This window comes from Elephantulus edwardii, unplaced genomic scaffold (assembly GCF_000299155.1).
Source record: "Elephantulus edwardii isolate Elephantulus edwardi_28Jun2011 unplaced genomic scaffold, EleEdw1.0 scaffold00043, whole genome shotgun sequence".
Taxonomy (NCBI): domain Eukaryota; kingdom Metazoa; phylum Chordata; class Mammalia; order Macroscelidea; family Macroscelididae; genus Elephantulus; species Elephantulus edwardii.
Window position 1 is genome coordinate 7867271 of NW_006399793.1, and position 7259 is coordinate 7874529.

General features: G+C 42.6%; 1 pseudogene; it reads right to left on the minus strand.

Moving 5' to 3' along the window:
* The window catches only part of LOC102858736, a 100311-nt pseudogene extending 98529 nt beyond the window's left edge, over window positions 1-1782 (minus strand).
* Between the last annotated feature and the right edge of the window lie 5477 nt (window positions 1783-7259).

The window sequence follows — 7259 nt, forward strand, 5'->3', positions numbered from 1 at the left end:
ATTAGAAGCTTCTTTGTACCTTCAATGCATTCCTCTTCAGTTAGGGCGGCTAGGAGCAGATCATCTACATACAGTAACAAAGTCACCTGAGGGTTGCTGGTCCCGAACTCACTGAGGTCTCGGTGTGAGGCCTCATCAAAAAGGGTCAGCAAATGCTTGATCCCCTGAGCCAATCAACACCAGGTTAATTGTCCAGTTATCCTGGCCTCAGGTTCTCTCCATTCAAAGGCAAAGATAGCTTGGCTAGCAGGATGCAACCTCAGACAGAAAAAAGCATCTTTCAAGTCTAAGACAGAATACTATTTTCTCTCGGGTGGTAGCATGCTGAGGGGGGTGTAAGGGTTAGGAACTGTGGGGTGTATGTCCTGCACTCTCCGATTCACTTCTCTTAGATCCTGCACTGGCTGGTAGTCATTTGTCCCTGGCTTTTTCACAGGGAGGAGAGGAGTGTTGCAGGGGGATTGGCATGGCACTAGAACCTCTTGTTTTATTAACCTGAGGATGTGTGGTCGGATTCCCTCCTTGGCTTCTTTACTCATAGGGTATTGTCTAACTCTAATGGGGCAGGCGTCCACTTTTAATTCCACTACTATTGGTGGAACATTTCTAGCCATACCTAACCCCCCTGTTTCTGCCCAGGCTTCTGGGAATTCTTTAACCAATCTACGAGGTCCGAATCTTTAGCCTCTGTTTCTGGTTCATGGAGCCTATATTCTTCTTCTAGTTGAACTACTAGGGCTAGGGTGCTAGGCTTGTTGCTGTCCCAGGTAACTTCAAGCCCCCTTGGAGTGAACTGAATTTGGGCTTTCAGTTTAGTTAGGAGATCTCTTCCTAAGAGTGGGGCTGGGCACTCCAGTATAACAAGAAAAGAGTGAGTCACTTGATTTTTTCCTAGATCTATAGTCCGTTCCGTGGTCCATGGGCAGAATTTTTGTCCAGTAGCCCCTAGCACCACTGACTTCTTTGTGCTAAATCTTCCTCAGGGGCTGCTTCAGAACTGAATGTTGTGCCCCCGTGTCTACCAGGAAGTCAACGGGAGTCCCCCCAGAAATATAGTTACCCTAGGCTCGGGGAGGGGATCAGAGCCCTGTCTTCCCTAGTCTTCATCTAGGGAGAGAATTTTTGATGGCTTATTCTTTTTCTTGGGACACTCTTTAGCCCAGTGTCCTTTGTCTTTGCAGTATGCACACTCGTCTTTGTCCAACTGCAGTTTCTTTTCATATTGCTTCGATCCCTTAGTGCCCAGGTGCCCTGTCTGTCTAGACCCTGCTCTATCTCTTTCTTTTTCACTCACTACTGTGGCCAAGGTTTTTGTCAAATTCCTCTCTTGACGGCGGTCTCGCCAGTCCTCATGTTCTTCTCTTTCTTTCTTTTCTCTCTCTGTTTTCTCTTCCTCTGTCTCCTCTTGTGGTACACTTTCTCAGCTTCTTTCACTACATCCCTCAATATAAAATCTTGTAACCCCTCTATGCGCTGTAATTTTTTCCTGATGTCTGGAGCAGACTGCCCAATGAAGGCCATAACTACTGCTGCTTTCTGTCCCTCTGACGCGAGGTCAAAGGAAGTGTATCTCCTATAGGCATCCATTAGTCTTTCTAGGAACACAGAGGGGGGTTCGGTAGGTCCTTGAAGGACTTCTCTTACCTTGGCCAAATTAGTGGGGCATCGCACAGCCCCTCTGAGACCCGCTACGAGAGCCCAGCGGTAAGCGGATAGCTGCTCCCTACCTTCAGCAGTGTTATAATCCCAGTTGGGGAGAACGAGAGGAAATCCCGCATCCATGGGAGCAAGAGTCTGGACTGGTTGTCCTGCAGCATCTCGGACGTTTTTCCTGGCTTCCGTCTGAATTCTCTCTCACTCCTCAGTAGTGAAGAGGACCTGGAGAAGTTGCTGGCAATCATCCCAGGTGGGTTTGTGAGAGAACATGAGGGACTCAATTAGTCCAATAAGCCTGTGGGGTTATCTGAAAAGGAAGGATGGTTAGTCTTCCAATTATAGAGGTCAGCAGAGGAAAAGGGCCAGTACTGGAGGGGTTGGAGTTGTCCTGGCTCTGGGGGCCATCCGTACACTCGTAAGGGGAGAGCCACAGTGGAATCTGGGCTCTCCAGACCCCTCCGACTGCGAGTCCCCCATGCTGGTCCCTGGGGGGCACTTGCAGGGATGGGGGGACCGGGATCAACCTGGCCCTGATATGGGGGAGGATTGTGGCACATCTCAGGCCACTCAGGTGGATTTTTAATCTCAGGATAAATTTTGGGTGGTGCCAATGGCACAGCTTCTGGGGCCAGAGGAACTCTGGACTCAGAAGCTCAGGTTTTTAGGGCTAATGCACGCGGAGGGGTGGTATGTTTCTTCAAAACTCAAGGTTTTACCCATGGCAGTGGATTCTGCACTAAATCCTGCCACATGATGATGTATGGCAGTTGGTCAGGATGCGTGTTTGGTCCTTCCTGGAAAACAAGATCTTTAACTGCCAAAATGATTGTTAGGTCAAATGCTCCCTCTGGTGGCCCACCGACTCCCAGAGCGGGCCACTCAGAGTTACAGAAGGTTTGCCAAGGTCCTTTTCTAACGTTAACAGAGAGATTATTAGTCCTGGTTCTTACTTCAGAAAAATGTCCTAAAGTCAGGGATAGGGGTGTCGTCATGGTCTGTCCCATATTAGTCTCCCACAGAACACAGCAGACACTCACAAGAAATACAAGACACACAAGAAGCTCTCTTCGTGACAACCAATTGAAAGCTGCTTCAGATGGGAGAGCCCTCCGGGCCCCTCCTCTCCGGCGGGACACTCTCCCTCAGACAGACCAGAGACTATTAAAGCCTCTGGATCCGTATTCCACCCAAAGGGACATCTCTCTAGGGCTGTGACTCATGGTTTTCAAGCACGTCTGCTTGCCACAGTCGTCCGGCCCTAGTGGGCACACGACAGCCACAAACTGAAAGTAAGCTGAAAATAAAACAGACTTACGAACACACAGGTTTGGCGGCACCACACAGACAAAGGACTTTTAGAGGATCCTCTTACCTCCAAGTGGCTGACTGGCGGTTTGCGGGGGTGGCCGCTCAATCCCAGTCACGAGCCCCCAAATGAAAGGCCCCAAACTAGGGCTTTTCCCAGACTGGGCGTGACCCGGAGCAACTCACACCAGATCCACTCACTGCAATCACAAGAGGCTTTATTGACGAAGCTTCAGGATGACTTGTATCTCACGCAGGAGACAGGGAAGTCGACCCCGAGCCCAAAAAAGCAAGGGAATTTATACAAGGTCTAGGGGTTCTTAGGCGTGGAATTAACTCATTGGCTCTTTGGAAAAGGAGAAGTTCAATTTTAGGTGAGTTACCTGCTGCTGACATTAGTTAAAATATGGTTTTTGCCTGTAATTGTTTGTTCGGTTTATGGTCAGCTAGTTCCTGGAACATAAACATTCACACAAGATCAAAGGTATAGGTTCTTACAATACCTGGGTGTGGGGACATTGTTTAAAAAATTTTCCTTTCAACATCATTGCTTTTCAGTACTCTGGAGAGGTTCCTGACAGAAGGCTTTCCCAATGCAATTTGTCTTTTGGTTTTCTAGCTGTTGGTACCAAGAGTGTTGATTGGGGAGCCAAGCAAATTAAAGCTGTCATCAATTTCAATCTCTTCACCATCTATCATGATGTTACCAATTGGCCCAGTTGTAAGAATCTTTGTTTTCTTGATGTTGTGCTTCAATCCATATTGAAGACTAGAGTCCTTGACCTTCTGCAGCAAATTCTTCAGGTCCTCCTCCATTTCAGCAAGTAGGGTTGTTTTGTCTGAATAAAGCAGATTGTGCACACCCTTCCCAGTTTTGAACCATGCAGTGTTTCCTTGCTCTTTTCTGACTACTGCCTCCTGGTCCAAGTATAGGTTTCACATAAACACAATCAAGTGTTCTGGGATTCCCATTCTTCTCAGCTAGGAACAAGAGCTTTTGGTGATAAAGGAAGAAGTTCAAGCTGCTCTGAAAGAATTGGCAAAAAACAAAGACCTAGGAATTGATGGCATACCAATTGACATATTTCAATAAAAAGTTGGTGCCTTGGAGGCGCTGACCAAGTTGTGCCAAGAAATCTGGAGAACAACTACTTGGCCAACTGACTGGAAAAGATCCATATTTTTTTTCCATTCCAAGGAAAGGTGACCCAACAGAGTGCGGAAATTACTGAATAATATCATTAATATTACATGCTTACGTGCAAGCAAGATTGTAGTGAAAATAATGCAGAAACGACTGGAACAGCAAATCATCAGAGAACTGCCAGATGTGCCGGCTGGGTTTAGAAGAAGCCATGGTACTAAGGATATTGTAAATAATGTTGAATGGATCCTCGCTGAAAGCAGAGAGTACCAGAGGAATGTCTATCTGTTTTTCATAAGTACACTCATGTTCTTTAAATTTATTTCTTTTTTTTCTGAGAAAGATGGATTAGTTGATTTTTATCCTTGCTGCTCTAGTTAGTAAATACTTTTAATTTACTTCTCTACTTTAGTCTATCATTTAATATTCTTCTTGAATTTGTCAAAGGTGTTGCCAGTGAATGAGGTGGTTTTCTTTCTTTTCTCCCCTTAAATTTAGAAGCACTACTAAGAGATCTCTTGCATTTATAAAGATTATGAATTATATAAAGTTTTTGCAAAAATAATGTAGTATTTGGTATATATTTCTTTTTTTCTTTCTTATGTTGTTGCTGTTATGCACATCACATATATTATGTATGTATGTATGTGTGTATATATGCATGTATGTATGTTTATTATGTTGCATGCATATTGAGTCATAACTGACCGATATCTGAACTCCCTGCAGGTTTTCAGAGGCATTAAATTACACGAGAGGAGATTACTCATCTTTATCCCGTAGAGCCATTGGTGGATTAGAACTATGTGCTTTTCTTGGCAGTGTGACTCCTTACGACTAAGCCATCAATTCCCTCTCTATTTCTTTTACATATTCATATTCAAGATCAGGAATTAAATGGCAGCAGGATTCATTTACAGCTTGGCAGCCAGTAAGTTAAGGTGGTGGTGGTTGTTTTTAGGTGTTGTGCAGCTGAGTACAACCCATAGCAACTCTATGGAGAACAGATTTGAACCCTGTACTATCTTGTGCCCTCCTCACACTTCCTGACACACTAGAGCCCATTGCAGCAGTCACTGTGTCAATCCACCTGGTTGAGGATCTCCCCCTCTTTTGCTGATACTCCACCCTTCCAAGCATGATGTCCCTCTCCAAGGAATAGCCCCTCCTACCAATATGTTCAAAGTATGTGAGGTGAAGCTTTATTATCTTTGCCTCCAAGAAACACTCTGACTCTTTTTCCCAAGGCATATTTGTTCTTTTGGCCATCCATGGAATACTCAGCAATTTTCTCTCATATCACAGCTCAAAGGTATCAATTCTTCTGTACTCTTTATTCATTTTCCAGCTCTCAGATGCATAGCAAGTGATCTGAAAGGCCATGGTCAGAATTAGACACACTTTATTCCTGAAGCTGATATCATTGCTTTTCAATAATTTTTAGAGATCCCCGACTGCAGACTTTACCACTGCAATTTGCCTCCTGATCTCCTGACTGATAGTACCAAGGACGTTAATTGTGGATCCAAGTAGTACAAAATCATTGACAACTTCAATCTTTTCTCTGTATATCATAATGTCTATTGGTCCAGTGGTAAGAATTTCTGCTTTCTTGACATTGAGATGCAGTTCCTTCTGAAGGCTATATTCTTTGATCTTCTGTAACAATTGCTTCAAGTCCTTCTCAGTTTCAGCAAAGCAAGGTTGTGTAATATATATAACTCAAGCTATTGATGAGTCTTCCTCCAATTCTGATGCCACAGTTTTCTTCCTAGAGTCCAGCTTCTTGAATAATTTGCTCAGTATACAGATTGAATAGGTATGAGAGAGGATACAACCCTCACACACTCCTTTCTTAATTTTGAACCATGTAGTGTTGCTTTGCTCTGTTCACTTAGGTCTCTTGGTCTAGGTATAGATTTCACATGAACATATGTGTTTTAGAATTCCTCTTTTTCTCAATATTAGCCATAACTTGTTATGATCTTTATAGTCAAACGCCTTTGGATAGTAAAACATAAGACATTCTTCTGATATTATTTACTTTCAAACAAGATCCATCTGACAGGAGTCTGGTGCCATGGCTTTTTCCAAAACCTGCTTGAACTTCTTGCAGTTCCTTATCTATGTACTGCTTTAGCCATTTTTGAATGATCTTCAGTAGTATTTTGCTTGTTATTAATGATATTTTTTTATAGTTTCCACACTTTGCTGCATCACTTTTCTTGGGAATGGGAACAGATATGGCTCTCTTCCAATCAGTTGACTAGACAGCTCTCCTTCAAATTTCCTGGCATAAACTTATGAGCACATCCAAGTCTTCATCTGTTAGTTGAAATATGTCAATTGGTATCCCATCCCTTCCTGGAGTCTTATTTTTTGCCAATACCTTCAACGCAGTTTGAGCTTTCTTCCTTATAATTGCCTCTTGTTCATAAATACCAAATTTCAGAAAAAATAGGCAGTAAAATTCATGAGCTGGTCTGCTTATTTATATTCTCTTTCAAAAGACTAGTGTCAACTTCTAATTATACAATCTTTCATACGAACTAATGACTTCATCTTCCAAAGTTAATTTTTAAAAAATTATTTTTAGATATTGAGGAGGGAAAATCAACAGTTTCATGAGTTCTTAGTTATGATTTCTGATTAAGGTAGAGGCAGTTAGCTAAGGAAACGGTTTGTGTGAAGTGTAAACAGTATGATTGTCAATTTGCAGAGATTTCCTGCCCTTGCCTCTTGCTAGCGTTCTTCTTCTTTTTATTCTACTATGAAAATAATTTTATTTAGATACTTTTTATAAAATATTCCAGCCAAATAAAATTAATGGGTTGTAATTTATGCTTGGTTTGGTTTTATCTACTGATATTCTTGACTAAGATGTGGATCATTCTTTTTTGTCCATGGAATGTAGGATCTTTACCTACAATTAGAATTGCACTGTTATCTTGCCTTTGTTAATTCAGGAATGTACCCACTTCACTAACTCAGCATACTTAGTCATGGCCCACATCAGTTATCCAGAAACAAAATGTTGAGTTGCTGATTAATTTAAGATTAGTTACCATTACGGAAGATAAGGAAGGTCACTACATAATGCTGAAAGGGTCAATAGAACAAGAGGACATAACAATAATAAATATCTATGCACCAA